The sequence below is a fragment of the Panthera uncia genome (assembly GCF_023721935.1).
Source record: "Panthera uncia isolate 11264 chromosome C1 unlocalized genomic scaffold, Puncia_PCG_1.0 HiC_scaffold_3, whole genome shotgun sequence".
Lineage (NCBI taxonomy): Eukaryota > Metazoa > Chordata > Mammalia > Carnivora > Felidae > Panthera > Panthera uncia.
Window position 1 is genome coordinate 26,972,986 of NW_026057584.1, and position 19,919 is coordinate 26,992,904.

Consider the following 19,919-nt stretch of genomic DNA (forward strand, 5'->3'; position numbering starts at 1 on the left):
AAGGAAATTATTAAGTTAAAAAGAACTGTACTAAGTCCGAGACATTGACTTCCAATGTACAACAAATTTGCAATGGGAATCTTACCTGCTAGGGCTAAACACAAGTGCCAATATCAGTGAGGATACAGCTACTTGTAATATGGATTTTAATTTTTTTTTAATTTTTATTATTATTTTTAAGTAGGCTCCATGCTCAGCACAGAGCCCAATGCAGGACTAGAACTCATGACCCTGAGATTAAGACCTAAGCTATGATCAAGAGTTGGACGCTCAACCGACTGAGCCACCCTGGCACCCTGTAAAATGGATTTTTTAAAAAGAGATCTTAAGGGTTCAAATTTCTCTTTATATCAGAATGAGATATTTCACTTGACTTTATCATTACATTGTTATTATGCTGCATATTGCAGGCCCCAGTATTCATCTCAATTAAGATACACAGTTGGAAAGAAAGCTGAGAGAAGATCTTGTGCCACCAAAAATGTCAGTCATGGACTTGAGTGATAAGTTTCAATCTTTGCTACCATTTTTTTTATTTAACAATTTCCTGCTGATATTTGAGACTTCTCTAAGAACAGAGTTCTTTCTTCTTTCATCAAAATTCTAGGCTTTAAAATTCCAGTTCTTAAAATTCTAGCTTTTTGCTTCTGCCAAAGGAAACAATCAACAAAATGAAAAGATAACTGGCAGAATGGGAGTAGATACTTACAAATGACATATCAGATAAAGGGTTAGTATAGAACATCTATAAAGAACTTACCAAACTCCACACCCAAAAAACAAATATTCCAGTGAAGAAATGGGCAGAAGACATAAATAGGCACTTCTCCGAAGAAGGCATCCAGATGGCTAACAGCCACATGAAAAGATGCTCAACGTCACTCACCATCAGGGAAATACAAATCAAAACCACAATGAGATACCACCTCACACCAGTCAGAGTAGCTAAAATTAACAGCTTAGGAAACAACAGATGTTGGTGAGGATGTGGAGAAAGGGCAACCCTCTTGCACTGTTGGGTGGGAATGCAAACTGGTACAGCCACTCTGGAAAACAGTATGGAGGTTCCTCAAAAAATTAAAAATAGAATTACCCTATCACCCAGCAATAGCACTACTAGGAATTTATCCAAAGGACACAGGAGTGCAGATTCGAAGGGACACATGCACCCCAATGTTTACAGCAGCACTATCGACAATAGCCAAAGTATGGAAAGAGCCCAAATGTCCATAAACTGATGAATGGGTTAAGATGTGGTGTATGTATATACAATGGAATACTACTAGGTAACAACAACAACAAAAATGAAATCTTGCCATTCGCAACAATGTGGATGGAACTGGAGGGTATTATGCTAAGCAAAATAAGTCTGTCAGAGAAAGATAGATATATGATTTCACTCACATGTGGAATTTAAGAAACATAATAGATGAACATAGGGGAAGAGAGGGAAAAATTAGATACAAACAGAGAGGGAGGCAAACCATAAGAGACTCTTAAATACAGAGAACAAACTGAAGGTTGATGGGGGTGGGGAAAATGGGTGATGGGCATTAAGGAGGGCACTTGTTGGGATGAGCACTGGGTGTTATATGTAAGTGATGAATCACCGGATTCTACTCCTGAAGCCGAGACTACACAGTATATTAACTAACTTCAGAAAAAAAAAAAATTGTAGCTTTTCCCCCTCAACAATGCATGCTCTTATCCCAGCTGTTGAACCTTTAATCACTGCTACACTCTCAGTCATTTCTTTGATGACTAATTATTTAAAAAATGTAAGATTCATTACCATGTGGCAATCTGTCATTAACTTTTGATTCTAGGGATATGGGCCAAATGATATGACTTGGCATTGATCAGATTTCCAACCTCTTAAAGATTCAATGTATACCACCGTATATTAAAACCAGAATGAATACAGTTTTTCTACAGATTAAATTCCAAGTTGAAATGGCATATGGATTAATCCCTTGTCTATTTGTTTATGTAAAATCATTCAATTTTGTTTTTAGATACAGTTGATGCATATATGTTTAATGCTGCTAAGTAAAATAAGTACTTTTTCACATATTGGGTAGAAGGTTTTAGTACCATGAATCAGGAGCCTTGTAAGTAGTCAAATCTAGATAATTGTAGTTAAGAAATCCCAAGAAAGAGAAGAGCTATACAAGTAAGATACACAAGGAACAACAACAACAACAACAGCAAAATTAAATGCCTAACTTAACATAAAACATGTCTGTATGGCAAAATTCAATCGATAGCTTGGGACAGATAAATTCCAATTTTTAATTACTTAATAAATAAATAAATAAATATATCAATATTATAACTAGTTTAGGTTCCTGGAGATACATTTTGTAGCTTATGGATAGGTGTACCAGTCGGCCCCACTATTATTTATCAGATTACTCAAATATTTATTATAATATCAATAATTATATTTCTCCTATATTAAGATTCTGCTATATTTAAATACATCTGCTTTTCAAATTGCCCAGGTCTAAGACTGTAATGCTCTATGTTTCAAAACTCCGGATTTTATCTGAGTATCTATCTAGATACTTACATGAATTCATATATATCTATATGCACTGCTTTTTGTGTGTGTGAAAAAAATTTGCACTGGCCTACAGGCAACCTGAAAGTCTGCTTCTGATTGTATAAAGCCATTCTTGAAAACATTGCCTTTTGTGATATGATTGTCCCTTGCACAAGAATATACACCATAAAGTAATTTATATTGGAATTTCAAATATATTTATTTTGCTGATTTTTGACATTTCCTAGACAATCAAGTAATATATCACTTTTGATATCTTTCTTTAATTACTAGGAACTTTAATGCTTCACTGCAGTATTTCCCAGCCTAAGACTGTGGTACTATGTTCTGTTTTTAATTGTAAAACTTGTCAAATCTTTTCTGAAATCAGGCAAACTATATATTATAAATAAATAATGACCATGCCTATTGCCTTCTAACAATTAACTTTAAGGTATCACTCTTTTGAGAAAATTATATAGGGGTGCCTTGGTGACTCGGTCGGTTAAGCGTCCGACTTTGGCTCTGGTCATGATCTCACAGTCTGTGAGTTCGAGCCCCGTGTCGGGCTCTGTGCTGATAGCTCAGAGCCTGGAGCCTGCTTCAGATTCTGTGTCTCCCTCTCTCTCTGCCCCTCCCCTGTTAATGCTCTGTCTCTCTCTGTCTCAAAAATAAATGTTAAAAAAAAAAAAATTTAAAAAAAAAAGAAAATTATATAATATTATTTAGCACACAGTAGCTCTCATATTATCCCTCATGTATGTAAAATGAATAAAATACAAAAAGACTTAAATTTTTTCCACAGAGAACATTTATAAGGCCTTAATGTTCTAGATCTTTCAGAAAGGTTATAGGTTAACAAAGTCACGTGACAAATATGAGTTCTTGCAAACACTAACATTACTTAGTTTTTTCATTTATTTTTGTTTTATTATTTTTTTTTTAGAGAGAGAGAGCACACTCACACACACATGAGTGGGGGAGGGGCAGAGAGAGGGAGAGAGAGAATCCCAACCAGGCTTTATGCTAGCAGCACAGAGCCTGACTCAGGGTTCCAGCTCAAGAACCCTGAGATCATGACTTGACCTGAAATCAAGAGTCGGACGCTTAACTGATCGAGTCACTCAGACACCCCTAACATTACTTAGTTTTTTAAAAACAGTATTTCTCTTTTATCTATCTTCCATAGAGTACGCTTTTAATTACTATTCTAGCAAATGTTGGTACTAAGTGAATGATAACTTTAAAATGAGAAGTGACTTATATTGATGATGTCCAAAAAACACATTTTTGTTGGTTCTCCCTAAAGGTTTAATATATGCACATTAAAACTTAATGAATTTTAAGCCCAGTTTGAAAAGAGAAGCATTTTCATCTAGACCTCCATCTATCATTGGACTACCTGAATCCTGTACTAGCAAAAAAATAGTTTGATAAGCTCTGATAGTTCCTATACTTCCTGTTCTTTACAACAAGGAGCAAATAGATACATTTATTTAAGTGCACCAAACAAAAGTTTCTAGGAACATATGCCCTGAACACTTGAAGATACAAGAAAATAAGATACGACTGTCACATTTTCTCCACTATTTCAAGGGAAGAAATAAAAACTCAGTAGAAACACCAAGAATAAAATGTCCCTTACAGCTCTATTGTCTTCCTGAAGTACCAAGTGAATTTCTTTTCTCAGGGCTAAAGATGCAAATCAGAGACACATTGCACTGAAAAGAAACCATTTTTTAATTTTCTGCCTACCTAGTTGGAGGTTTTCATATTTTTCTTTCAGAGTCTGAAAGGGGTCATGCAAAAGTAAGATGCACACAAAGAAAACATGATAGTAATATACAAACTGTCCAAAATGCCATTTAGTTTTCAGCTGGGTTTCAAATATTTGTTAAATGTTGAATGAATTATTCATCAATACCCAACCTCAAGATAAACACATAGAAAAAGGTTCTGTCAGCTATGGGATGTTGGCCAACACTAGCTCACTGGGTGAGAAGAGAATCTTTTGAACCTAATTTTTCAGGCACAGTAGATTTGGACTCAAGTCCTAACTCCAGATGCTCCCTGGTGGTCTAATGGTTAGGATTTGGCATTCTCTCAAGTTCTAAGTCCACTGGAGAACATGTAAAAAATGACACCAAGTGCAAAGAGTAACTACACCTGGGTAAGACCTAGTATACATAACAGAGACCATGTGAATGTCGGTTTAGAAATACCTTTAAGATAAACTCTTTTATCTCGTTTCAGAAAAGGTACTAAAATCATGAAACTGACACATTCTTTGGCAATCACCCATTCCAATGTACCTTAAAAGTGTTTTCAACCAATTACCTCCAGTATTGATCTGATAAATTAGAATTTCTTGGCATGGGGCTTGGAAATTGATTGGTAGTTTAACAAGACCAACAGGTGAGTCTGATATACGAAAATTGGAAGACTCATGCTTTCAGGAAAGCCTGCTACATAGGACTTCAGAAAAGAACAGGGAAGATAGAAACACACACACACACACACAAACACCTTGTAGAATAAGTGGAGTAAAAGCTTAAGACAATAATCTTGATAGGTCACATGATCATTCTCACAACTATAGGCTGAAGCTTTTACTTCCTCAGTCTAGTACATTTATGATGAAGCAATCTAGTCCAATCACAGGACCAACTTCTTTTAGTCAGATTCCTGGGAGCATGCCAGTTTGCTGCTGTGTCTAATCCTACTTGAAGGAGGTAGAAATGTTTCAGAAGAATGTTTAGAATTACCCATTGTTTGTGGTAAAATCTACTTCAAATTTTGAGAGCAGTAACTTGTCCTTGGTCAGTCTATCCACATCTTCAAATTGTCTTTAGAATATTTATTTTAGATACTCCCTGACATTCATTAATGGTTAAGGACAAAAGTGCATTTGCTTAAAATATCTCAAATCCAGTTATAATTCTCTTTATCCATTAGATCATTTTAGAAATGGAGGTAGGGTAATAAACGTGGTGTGAATATGTGATAATCTGAACTAGCAAAGCTCTCAAAGTAGAAACTGAATGTTTTACTATCTTGATAATTTAGATGCATGCTGAAAATATCATTTAGTAGAGTATAACTTTTTCTCTCAGGATTCCCATACAACCACAAACCTCACTGTTTTTCTTCGGATTACAGTATTAGAAAGATCACAAAGCATAGAAATAGTCACTGATTATAGTTATTACCAGGCAACATTAAATACTCTCAAAAAATGGCAAAAAGAGAAACAATGAGAGCTTGGAAAATCTAAAGGAAAAATACACTGTGTGCCAGATAGGCAGGACTCCATTTTTATAATGCTCTTGGCATGGACAGTTCTAGAATGTTTTCTATGATATGTTCTGCCCTGTCATCATGTAATGTACCAATTCAATAAAAACACTGGGATTGTAATTTTGTACTGCTGCATATCCAAGAATGAACAAAAGAATAAAACAACCAGTTATATAATGCAATTAATGAATGCTGTTTCCCTTTTCCATGTAGGCTCAATTATGCTTTATACTATTACTATCCATACCAGTACTACAAAACAGAAACTTTTGTTTTGGTCCCTAAGAGTATTAGAAATTTATGTAGAACGCACATCTTTGCTTATAAATGCTGAGTTCAAAGCTTAAACAGTTGTTGATGAAATGACTATAACCTTCTATTCCTTCTCTTTGTCTTCTATGCAAAACTGAGGGAAAAGTTCAAGCTGACATGAGAAACTTAAGTTGAGAATCCAGATATTTGTTTCATGCCTTCTCTGTTCTTTTTCAGGATGACTGTAAAATACCTATAAGGATGATTCATTCTTCATTACACACCATGACTAATAAACAATTTGTACGAAGAGAGTTGACGGGTGCATAATTATTTCTGATGATGATGAACTCAAAGTACAAAACCCAGTGTGAGGTTATTGGTGGAATTATATAAGCTAATAGAAATAAAGCATAATCCCACGCAAGTTGGAAGTGCTCAATAAAACCTACCTATTATTTGTTATTACTTATGCCTTTTATTTGAACATTTTTAGCAATAGGATCCATACATGGTTTATCCCAAATTAAAAAACTGAGGCCAGAGAGAGTAAATTGTTTCACCAAATTAGACACTTCCAGTAAAATCTAGAATGAGAAGCCAAATCCACTAATATCCATGTCATTGTTTGCTCTTTCACCAAATAGTGAGATAGTGGAATGGGGTTGGAACTAGAAAGGCCAATCCAGATAACAACACTAACGTCACAAGACTGCTCCATTGATAACAACCTACCATACTGAGCTGGGTAAGACACTTTATGTGACTAGTGTACAAGCTATACTTCACAAATCTACATTATTTCTGATTCCTCTTTCCCACTAAGATGACTAATAAATACCTTATATACATTTCAGAAATAAATATTATAAAATGCTCTCAAGCTTTAGCTTCTACTGATGATATTTATTAAGGACCAGCACTTAGGTACTAAGATATGGTAGAATAAATAATAGATTTACAACCAGAAAATTAGGCCTGAATCCTGGCTCTCCCATTTACTAGGTTTGTAAACTTACATATGACACTAAACCTGAGTATTAATTTCATAAACATGAAACAAACTACTGAAGCATTCAACAAATACATTTTGACCCTTACATCAATATTTTTCTTTTCCAAACAAGGAGAAATTCAATCATAATAATTGCACTAAAGTTTTCTTTAAATAAGCATAAATTTGAGCATCAGAGAAATTGTAATTTGGATTTGGGACAATTAATGATTTTGTTTTAAACTTTTTTCAGTTGAAATCTGATTTTAGATGTATCAGACTTCGTCCAGTGTCATATAACAAAACATTGTAAATATAAATCTCTTTTGGGTATCAATTTAAAGAATATTCTATGGAATTGCAGACATCCCCAAGGAAAAATTAGGTCACAAGTATTTACTTGCACCACCACCAAGTGAAGATCCTTTAGTTCTGGACACCTAAGATCCATAATAGGAAAGGCACTGGCTGGATGTTCAACTGGTTATGATCTAAAAACAACAATCATTACTTGAGGAAAAGATGCTTCAGAGATTTCTTTATAGGAGATGGGAATAGAGCCATGACTTGGGTAAACTTGAAGGCTGTGTTATATACCACAAAATAAGATACTAGAATTAAAAACAAAAACCAACCAAACAAAAGCCAAAAAGCTGGAGAAGGAAATGACAGTCATGAAAAGAAAATAAAAGAAGAATGGAGAATTGGAAGTGAAGGATGTGTAGAACCATATATTCAAAAATTAATGACTTACGGTTTTCCATGAAAGGAACCTGCTATTAGCTATTTAAGACAGAAGGAAGAATGAAGACCTGGGGAATTATAAGCAAGATTCCATTTATTCTGTTTCCTTGTACTTTATCTGATCTTCTCAGTTCCTTTATCTTTTGGTGAACAATTCTCCTTCCACAGTTGCAAGCCATGTGATGCTGTCTCTAACATGTTTTAAAATCTTTTTCCAAATACAGTAAGTACATGGACTTACCATACAATGTCATAGCATTCGTTATATGTATTTCTTTGAACTTAACGCACTCCTTGCAGTGGATGTATTTAAGCAAAAGCCAAATGTCCACCCTGTGATGAATGTTATAGAATCAATTGTGGTTTTGACTGATGGAGCAATGGCTTATATGACTGCCAAAATGCCTTCCAATTCTAAGATTACAAATCTTAATTCATTAAACAAATAATTGTTTGAAAACTGTCTCTAAAACATTAATGGAAAGGCTTCATGTATCAAGCAATAGGGAAAAGATACGTTGGGGATATAAGAAAAATATGTAGCCCTTTTGCTAAAGGGTCTCACAGGCAAACCAATAACAAAAATACAGCATGGTACACGCAGATAAGTCAGGAAGTCATACAGGCACATGAACAGCTCCTACCACACTGGGAAGTCAACCAGTACTCCCAGGAGGAAGTAACTCCTGACCTGAGTTTAAAGAACAAGTAGGAACTAGCCAAAGAAAGGAGGGGAGTCTTTATAGGAAGAATGAAAATGGATGATCACATCTTATGATGTGGTTAAGATACAGATTCTGACCATAAACAGCGCACACTATATAGAGGAAAGCAGATACGTTTGAAAAATGTAGGGTACAATATATCACAGTAAATGCAATGAAAGAGGACAAAGCAGGTGCTAAATGAATATAAGCCTTTTGAGTCATACGTATTTAAAAAGAAAAAAGGAAGAATGCAAAATATTTGTATTACATGCATTTTTAAATACACCAAACTTTTACATCCACGGAGAACCCCAAATCTAGTTCTAATTGTCTTCTAGAGAAAAGTAAAATATGAGTCATATAAGGGTAAAGTATGAGTCATATACAGTAGATCAATTTCTCCTTTCTTTATTTTTTTTTTCTTTGGATTTAGGGCAGTCTGTGTGCTACGTTGTGCTGTGGCACAGCTGGCTGTAATGGTGACTCAGGGGAATTCTAAGTAGAAAGTAGCCTTGCTCACTCCATCAGCTGAGTTGGGCCTTATCATTTGGACTTCCCTCATAACTCAGGTCTGATTCAATTGTCTTCATATACTGCTTGACGTATCTCTCTGAGCAGACATATCTTCATGTGCCCTGGAGTGAATTCGAGAAATCAAGTCAATTTTCATGGCTTGTTATTTGTATTCTGCCAGACTTCTGGAGTGATATGATAGGACATTAATTTGCTAGATCCTCCAGGACTGAAATGTATGTAATTTTTCTATGTTTATGAGAAGGTAAAAAACTAGACTGGAAAAAAAATTCAAGTAAACAAATAGCCACAATGGTAAATTTTTCTATAATATATTCCAGTCTTATGTGTGAAAGTCTTAGTGTAGGCACAGATGTGGCAATATTAGATGGTAGGCTCATAGGTAAAATATTTTGATGTAAGAGTAGACTTACCATGGGCAAGTCAGGCAAATAACAGACTTAACACTGGCCAAGAGCAAATAAAAACATGATTTGGAATGTAAGAAATGTTAAATTAATTTTAAAATGAAATACATGTATAGGAAAGTCACAAAAAATTTGAGGAAGCATATTAATTTTTTAAATATATTCATTGTGAAGTGCTTACTTTTAATTTAAACCCAATACATCTTTAGCACTTCATCATAACCACTGAATTAATAAAGGATAGGAACTTTATGCTTTTTTAATGGCAACAGAAGGGCAGAAAAGGGGTCAGATAGGGCTGCTGAAAAGTCTCTGCACAGGTTAGAGGTGTTACTGGTGGTAACATCTCTGAAAAAGACAGGGTCACTGTGGACTGCTCCTCACCTTCCTTGGTTTCCAGATGAACTGAAACCAGAAAAGCATGACCACTGTAAATCTGCATCATTTAGGTAGATACTGTCTGAGCTTTTGTTTGGCACTCTGTGATTTTTGGATTTTTAACCTAAAAAATCCAAGAATCCACCTTAATATTTTTTTTCAAAGCAGTGAATAGAACAATCCGGAAAATCTTCCTGTCTCTACTGTGAATCTCTAAAACATTTTTTTGAAATTCTTTTCAATTCCACACTGAAGAACTTGGGCACCAGAAATAAATATATAGACTAAGAAATGGCTTCTCAACAATGGGAGAGCATAGTATTTCCACATGGTGTTCTTTTTAAAGGCTATAGATAGAGCCTTTCAAAGAAAGGCTTTCAAAACAAAGGGAAAAAAAATCACAAATTGACCTGAGGTTCCTCAAAATCCTTAACATTGATAATTAAAATGAAAAATGTTCTTCTTACTATTTCTGAAAGCCTATAAAGAAGTGATGTACTGGGGCACCTGGGTGGCTCAGTTGGTTAGCTTCCGACTTCAGCTCAGGTCATGATCTCATGTTTGTTGAGTTCGAGCCTTGCATCAGGCTCTGCTCTTTCAATATGAGTCTGCTTCCGATTCTCTCTCCCTCTCTCTCTCTGCCCTCCCTCACTCGTGCTCTCTGTCTCTCTCTCCAAAATAAATAAATGAACATTTAAAAAAAAAAGTGATGTACTATTAGAAAAGAGAGATGTCAGGATATAGCATCAGATTAGAGGACATGGGTATGGGACTTTCAGAACATGGCTCATAGATCTCCATTTGGCCAAACCAAGTACTAGTAGACTCCTCGTCTACACTTAGGAGAACTGGTCCTATTGAAAAGGGTTTGACAGAAATAGATGGAAAAAGCAGTATCTTTACCCAACAAAGTGTGCGATCAAAAGTCTTTGCTTCTTTGACTTTTTCAAAATATTTTATTATAGCTAAAATAGGAGGTAAATAGAGGAGAGAAAACTCTCCAAAGTTAAGTTAGGAATTTCAGAGTTAAGCTATGTAAAACATGTGAACTCAAGATGGAATCAAGAAACTCAGTGATATAAGAATGCTCTAGATAACTGTTTTGTTTTGTTTTGTTTTGTTTTTCCCAAGAAAATGGCTATAAACAACTGTTCTTTACCTTGACCTGGGATCTATATTTCCAGGGAAAACTTTGGTTGAGAATTTCTAAGCATCAAGATTTAATTTCATCTTTTCCACCTTGTTCTCTCTTTAACTTAAAAAATAAATTAGAATTAAATATTTTAACTAAAACTATATTCCATGTCTGGAGTTTTCATCATTGAGACAAAAGAAAACAAACATTTCAGTAAACATAAATATTTTCTTGGTAAGCTCAGGATAATATAAATTACAATACATAGTCACATCTCCTTTGAGAAACCATAGACCTGAAATGTAAAGAAAACCAACATTTCTTAGAAAGAATAAAAGTCTTTTCAGGAATAATTTACACATAAGACAGAGACTACCTCACTCATCCTTATCTACAAGAAAATAAAAAGTGAGGCAGGTGCCTTAAGCATAGGCAGTAAAAGAGAGAAATATGAGATCAGAAAATTTTCTCCTCTGATGGTGATATTTAACAATATTTATTAAATACCTATTCTGTCACAGGCATGGTTCTAGATGCTGAGGTTATGAAAATACTGTCAAGACTCACTTTTGGCCTTCAGGAGCTACTGAGAGAAACTAACACTTTAAAACATATTTAAGTAACAATATGACAAATGCTTTAAGAGAGGTATTAAATGAGTCAATGGAAGTTCCCAAGAAATCAGAAAGTCATGGGAAACTTCAGAATGACAAACTTGCTTTCAGTGTTGAAGGGTATTCATGGTGGACAGGGGCACAATTCTATATACAAAAATGGCAATACAAAGACATGCAGCGAGAGAACTGGAAATGTGCTAGAAAACGTCAAGGGATGTTTTGGAATGCCAGGAACCAGTGTAGCAGAAGATGCTGCCAAGAGAGGCAAGCATCTAGATGATAAAGTACTCTGCTTGTCAGGCTGTGCAGTATAACTTGTATCATCTTTAACAGCCTATCACTGAGAAACTTTGAATATATGCTGATGAGATGAGCCAGAGAAAGAGTTGCAGGTTATGATCAGAAACAGGAAAAGTAGATAGAGGGCCAATAATGTAATAATCAATGAGAGAGCAACATTGAGTTTGAATGAAGATAGCAGTGGGACTGGAGATGGGGGAAGATATAAGACATTTAGACTGAGACACAGGGAGGTCTCTCAAAATGCCCCAGGTCATACAAACTTCCTATCCTAATGAAAGTGACATTTTAATGAGGTGATCATACAGTAACCAACGCCCTAATTAAAATGTAAACTGTAATATTTCATATGAGAATATGAACTTCCTTTTAATATTAAATTACTAAATTTATCATTTACTATATTTAATATAAAATCAAAAATGAGAAGAAGATAGCAAGGCAAGAAGAAGTCATTTTTTTTTGATAGGATAGTCAGAGAAGCATCTCTGATGAGATGAACTCAGAGGAAACACAAATGCTGTGGCGGGTGGTCTTTAAACACCTTTTTTAAAACAAAGTTTCCTTTAGATTTCTTAGGTTTCAAAAACAAGACCAACTTTGAAAAGAAACATATGCTAGAAAATGAAAACTAAAAACAAAAAGGTGTGCACACTGCTTCCCAACCACAGCAGTCTGCCTTAGAAAAACGTCTATTTGATTGTTTTGGTCCTTTGCTCTTTATTTGGCATTGATTACTACCGTATTTTTCCTAGAGTTCTGATCACAGTGGTTTTAAATGATTCAAGCTTTGGCACCCCCTCACTAAAGTATTGCTTTAGTGAATTCTAAATTTCTCTCACAGAGACTACAACTGTGTCACAATCAAACTGCTTCCTGTAGTAATTACTGAGCACGTCGTACAACTGGAGTCCTTGACATTCATTTAAAAAAAAAAAAAGTGCAGGGGTGGAGAGTAAAAAAAAAAAAAAATTAATCACAAGAAATTAGAAGGTTTAAGTAAATCATTCTACTTCTCAGGAAGAAGGATCTGACAGAGATATGGAAGGAATCAGCCTCCAGGATTCCAGGATCAGCCATGTTGGATTTTTGTTCATCACCTCCCATTCTTCCCACACAGGCTAAAGCATCAGACTTCCCTTCCTTCTGTGCTTGTAGAAAAGGCAGTTTTTCTCTGATGCCATGAGAACTTTATTAAATTGCTACCTATTCTCAAAGGGTAAAGGAATTTTAACCTTCCAGGAAAAACCAGTGATCATACATTTCTGTAATGCAATATAGTCACTCACCCAAGCATTCCACAGTCACAGGAAACTGAAACTCCATGACAGAATTATTTAGCAGATAAGTTGATTTTATGGAATATTTAGCTGATGGAATGGCTTTTCTACAACACTGTGACATGATATTCCATTCATAAAAAATAGATGGACTGCTACCCTTCATACAAATAGCAATATTTACTCCAAATAAATACATGGAACAAACACAAAATATACTGTGAAGTCTGTTATGATTATTTGTGAGTTCATCAAAACATAAAAGTTCTTGAAAAAATTTTTTGCAAAAGTACAAACCGGGTTTTTCCCCTCAATATTTTATCTTTACTCGTTATTTTTCTTTAAAAGGACACATCCTTCTTCAGTTCAAAATGGGTTTTGACCACTTCAGTCATGTCTTTTTATAATGAATTTTAGAAATTTGTCAAAGTACAAATATTCATTTTGCCCCTCAATGAAGCTTTCTTCATCTATTAATTAATCAATTGATTCACTTAGCAAGAATTTATTAAAAAACTAAAGGTATTAGGCACTATGCTATTCTTAGCCATTATCTTCTTGGACACAATGCTTATTTCTATAAAGAAGGTTTTTAAAAATATCTTATTTGTGTACTATTTTAAAAATTAGCATCGATTAGCTGATGTATTAAATACATTTACTGTTTTAACATGTTACTGAAATAATGATTCATAGTTTTGTTCCCATGGTATGATTGGCATCTCTTTTCACCAGGGTTTGAGTTGTTTGATCCAAATGTTCAAATATATTTATACTGGAGACAGATTTTTCCTTTGGTATCACAGAGTCAGCCAACAGTTTATCAGAATCTTTTTCTTCTTTTTCTGGAGCACATAGCAGGAATGTATTTCCTAACCATCCTTATAGTTAGGTGTAGTCATATAATTCAGCTCTAGCCAATGGAAGTTTGGCTCATATACAACGCCTATGTACTCCTCCCTGGTCTTTGCCCCTCTAGCAGCTGGATGGAGACAATGACAAAGTAAAGCCATGAATGGAAAGATCCCTTTCTCTGAAAGGAATCCCACAAATCTGTAAAAAAGACAAATAAGCTCCCAATCCAAACACTCATGCAGGACTGTTAAGTGAGCAAGAAATAATGTGATAATACATTTCTGGATCTATTTGTGTGTGCAATTAGCCATCCTAATGCTATGACATATGGATTGAAAACACATAGCTTTTCTAAGGCAGACAAGGGGAATCTAGGTATTTAGGCAGGAGTTGCAGAAATAACAAAGACAAGTGTAACGTGAGAAAAACATGGCTTACAAAGAGAATTAATTAAGTTGGAGAAGAAGCAACAAGTTGTCTGCCATGGTTGGAATGAAGGAAAGGCAGCTGAGTAGACAGACGGATTAGAGATTGTCCAGAAATGGCCCCTGGGAGCCCAGTTTCGAAGGGTGTTTACTGAGTTTGATACTTTATATTATAGGAAAATTTTAAGTAGGAAAAAGAAACGATCTGATGCACAAGAAAAAAAAATCATGTGGTGCCTGCATGCAGGAGAGTCGGGTTGTAAAAGAGTCAGGAAAAGGGCAACTCTGAAGGTCACTGAAAGGTTCAGGTAAAGGTACTGGAGGCTGAACTGAGGGAGCAAGAGTATCCAGTCCTTGGATTATGAAGTACCTCAGTAACCACATAATTTTCCCACTTTCTTTAAGCAAAAATGTAGATTTCCACTGGCTTTCATTCCTTTCCCGAATTGACTGAGACAAGGGCCCTGCAACTGGTCAAGAATTTTCTGAAGGCAAACATCCAACAAGAGTTGATTTTTAAGACCTCCCACGGTAAGCCTCCTTCTTTAAAAATAATAATAATAGTGTTTATTTATTTTTGAGAGAGAGACAGACAGAGTGAGAGCGGGGGAGGTGCAGAGAGAAAGGAGACACAGAATCCAAAGCAGAATCCAGGCTCTGAGCTGTCAGCACGGAGCCCGATGTGAGGCTCAAACCCACGGACCGCGAGATCATGACCCGAGCCAAAGTTGGACGCTTAGCCGACTGAGCCAACCGACAGGTTCCCCAAGCCTCCATCTTTAAGTCAGTTATACTCATGGCCAGCAAAAGAACTCAATGCATAATAATCATTCGTATATTCTATGCATTAGAAAAAGTGCTCATCGGCACCAAATTGTTGTGTTTTCCTACCTCCATTTGGCCAAACTGTTAAAAGGCAAGACTTGCTGACAGCATCGCCCTGACAAGAACCCGAGCCTTTTGCAGCAGGTGGTGCCCACCTCTGCCTACAGAATTGCAGCCCAAACAATCTGCTCGGAATTGCTGAGAAATCAGTAGAATGTGCTTATGACTCAGCCTGTTAAGTAGGAGGACTGTTATTGTTATTTTAACTCCTGCCAGAGTATGTGGGCAATTCTCCCTTTTTCTGTCTCTAGTTAACCATAAGACATCTTTCTTCAAAACCTCACCCCTGGAATAGGTTCTTGCTCAGTAAGAGCCAGAACAATTTGGGGTCTGTGTATAACTGCAAGCTGATAGTACAGATTAGAAGAGGCTTTCATAAAGGAGATATCTGATATCCTAATTTACCAATTGAGTTTATTTTTAGAATGTTTAATCTGCCTTTAAAATTATTCACATAGAGAGCCATGGGCCAAAGCTGAGTGCTGATAAGATAGTAACCAGTGTAAGACAAGGTACTTATTTTCAGAGAGGATAGTGAAAATACCAGGTTTTCTTTCTCTTTTCCCTAATTGTTGGGGGCATTGTGGTCCTATTGTTTGTCTTTCTCTTGCCAGATGTTCTCAGCAATGTAAATACGCATCAAGTGCTGTTCCTAAGGAATATTGTAAAAGTAAAAGAAAAAAAGTCAGCCTGTTTTACAGAAAATTGTTTTAAGGGCTAAAATTCACCCATCTATGAGTGATGAAAAGATACCCATCTATTCTAAAGATAAAGCAAAATCTAAGCAATGTCATGTTGTACCAAGTCTTAGTATTTTTATTTAAAGGATGGCATGTAATTATAAAATAAATATTTTCTGCTCTTAAAATGGATTTCTCATATCTACCCAGCTGATCTGTGTTTAATTTCTCTCTGTGGTTTTAGGACTGTAAATTAAGATTCAAGATTATTTATCAGTAAAGTAAAGTTTTATCATAATGTTATAAAGTTGTGCATCAAAATCATGCACAAAAGCTCCCCAGCATCCCAGAAGCAATTGCCTCAATTAAAACAAACTGAAAGAATCCTGAAAAGGGCAACAACCATCACTGATGTGTGTATTAAAGACATAGTGTGTATTCCACAGTATCCTTTACATACCTCTTCAGTCCCCTTAGCAAGTGAGAATCCACCAAGATAGAGACACTGTTCTAGACACAGCTCAGAATGTCACACAGTCCCCTTGGTGGGGGAAAAGGAGGTTGAGATGATGCCATAGAGGTAGAAGATGCCAGTTCATATAGCACTTTGCTGGCCACAGGAGGAGCGTGGGCTTTATTCTGACTATTGGTGGATTTGGGCAGCCACTGGTGGATTTTGAACAAAAAAGTCATATCAATTAAGATTTATAAAAGATCACATTATGTGAAGAACAGACTATAGGAGAGCAAGATTGAGCACAGGAGGCTATTGCAGTGGTCAAGATGAGAGAGAGTGGATTCCAATGGTACAAGTAGAGAGAAGGAGAAATGATCACATTCTGGATGGACACCAGCTTGGTAGTGTTATTATGTGCTGTGAAGCTTAACAGAGTTAAACAAGATGCTTCTAATAGGTAGTAAAGGCTGAAAATAAACCAATCGTCAGGGTTGTTTATTACACTGTAATCTTTACATGGGGCTTTTGTGTCAAAGAGATGCTATTACGTGAAGTAGTAAGACCCTTATTAAACTTCAGAGACAGATACCAAGCTCTACATGGCATCTGAATTACATGTATTATGTATTCTGAATCTGAATTACATGTATTATGTCTGAATTACATGTATTATGTTTGAAATACTTTATTCTAAATTTATATTTAGTAATAATGGCAATTGATTATAAAGATTATGTCATTTACAAAGCATTTTTACTCTTATTATCTCATTCAATTTAATCTCATTGGCATGGTTAGGTGACCAGGAAGGTAATTTACCTGGTAAACGATATTAACATAGCATAGCAAAATAGAGATATCTAATGAAATAGTCACTTTTATGGTATTACCGAAGGAAACTTTGCCACTCCTAAATAGCCTGTTTTGTCTCTCTGGGTAGATCTTGTGGCTTTCTTGCCTTTCTAACATCAGTGTCTTCAAGTCATATAAAAAGATCCCAATAAATATTAGTGAAATAAAGGAAACTGCTATTTCTGTGTCAAATAGGTTAGGTAGGTTTTCTTTTTCTGGTAGACAGTATAGTTTTAGAGTCTGAGAAAAATGAATTTGAATCTAGCTCTGCAATCACTGTATGATCTTGATTAAGTTGCCTGACATATATGGACTTCAATTTCCCCATCTGCAGATTTGCATTGCACTTCTGATCTGGGTGCATACACAGTCTTGCATTTACTCATATACACCCAGAAAAGGTTAGTTCATCTCTACTTACTTCCCCAACACAGCCAGGGTACTCATCTACTCCCTCCAGAAATTAAGTTATGAAAGCTTCTATGTCTATAAATCTTACTAATGCATATTGATATCTCTTTTACCTTAAACAAATGCTAGAATTAACTGTAATGTTAGAGAAAATTAGAGAAAAAGTCCCTTTTTTTTTAGTTTCCCTCATGATTTTTGAAGTAAATATAAGCAATTAATGTAGGCCAAATGAGAGAGTTTTTAAATATCTTTTAAATTTTGGAGGCAATATTTACATTGTATTTGGGAATAGTTGGTATTTCATCCATGGGCAAATAAAACATTTCAATTATTATATTATGGCAAAAACATTAAAAAACAACCAAAACATGAGTCTATTAATTAGCAAGATTCTTACAGTCAGTAAAAGGGATGATTTTCTACTAGGAAAAAAACCTAAAATATAAATAGAATTAGCATAGTATCACATATTAGGAACTTTGGATTCTTATATACAAATGCCAAAGATACCTTGAAAGCCATGCTTAAACCATCTTGGCATTAAATCTTCAAAATGTTAAAAGTTATTTGGAAGCAGTAATTTATAATACGAAATACCACAAGATTGAAACATTACAACAAGTCAACTTTATGACAAAATGAGTCAACCAGATCTTCATGTTTCAATATGGCTGAATCTCTAAATATAATGTTGGATGAAGGCAAAAGAAGTCTACAGTATGATGCCATTTATGTAAACTTTTAAAATGTAAATAATTATATGGCATATTGTTTCACACACACCATTTAAGTTTTAGAACACATATAGGAAGGATATATCATCTTTGGGATTATGACACCTTACAGAAAAAAAGGAAAAGGAGCAGGGTTCGCATTTGTTCTCTCTGTGACGATTTATTTCATCAGAAAAGATCTGAACAAAGTTGAATATTAGCACTTGTTTAATCCATGTGGCTGATACTTAGGTAATTGTTATAATGTTTTCTGTATTTTGATTTGAAAATTTTGTAAAGTTTCTTGATTAAAAATAAAGTGATGAAGAATTCATGAAAACAGTAAAGCATACATTGTTGTGACCAATTTAAGATTGGGTAACTAGTTACAGTAAAATACATTCTCCATTTCCTAGAATAAAAAGTCATTCATTTGTATTCTTTCTATCATATTATTCTGCTTTAACATAGGAATTTTGAGTTTAAAGAAAGGTGTAAAACAAAAGAAAAATTCTTTCTGCTTGTAAACTGAGCTAAAGTTTATATATTCTTTTTTTTACTCATGCAACTATTATAAACTAACAAGTGCAAATATAAAGTAAATGTTGTCTGCCATGACTCTTTCAGTAAACGCATTTTTTTTTCTTCTTGAAATTTGGATAGAACCAATTCAAAACATAGGAGAATCTGATGGCTAGGCATTTACACCACAACATGAAATTATTCTCACAACACTAGCTGGGGCTGGCGTTCTCCCAGTGCCTGCTCTTCCCAGACATATATATAAAACCTGAGTGAAGTCCTTACATCTACTTGCCTCCTCTCCCTCTGCGTCAAACCCTGAGTCTGTATAATGGGGATGATCCCTGCATCTACTCACAGAGTTGTTGTAAGGAACACAGGGGTTAGTTATATGAAGTAAGTCATACAGGTCACATCTGGCACATACTAAGTGTTGAGAAAATACCACTGGTGTTTTTACCCATAGCACGAGAAACAGGCTTAGTTCGGTCCTCATTTTAGAAAAAGATCTTTTCGACTCTTTTACTATTAAATCATTCAAAACATTTTGAAGTGCTAATTTAATAAACCTAAATCTATTAGCTGTAGAATTCATGTGTATTTCTCCCTTATCAAAACAAATTGATATTTATTTAGTAAAGTTGTTTTTTTTTTTTTTTTTTTTTTTTTTTTAATGTGGCTGACATGGGCACCTAGGTGGCTCAGTTGGTTAAGCCTCCGACTTTGGCTCAGGTCATGATCTCACTCTTTATGAGTTTGAGCCCCGTGTCAGGCTCTGTGCTGACAACTCAGAGCCTGCTTCTGATTCTGTATGTGTGTGTCTCTCTCTCTGCCCCTCCCCCACTTGCACTCTGTCTGTCTCTCTCTCTCTCTCTCTCTCTCTCTCTCTCAAAAATAAACATTTAAAAATGTGGTTGACAAGTTATTTT

The 19,919-nt window shown here is 35.3% G+C and overlaps 1 protein-coding gene across 11 annotated transcripts in view; it reads right to left on the reverse strand.

Annotated features, from left to right (window-relative positions):
• The window catches only part of MAP2 (microtubule associated protein 2), a 280,060-nt gene that overhangs the window by 80,174 nt on the left and 179,967 nt on the right, over positions 1-19,919 (reverse strand). The window lies entirely within an intron of this gene.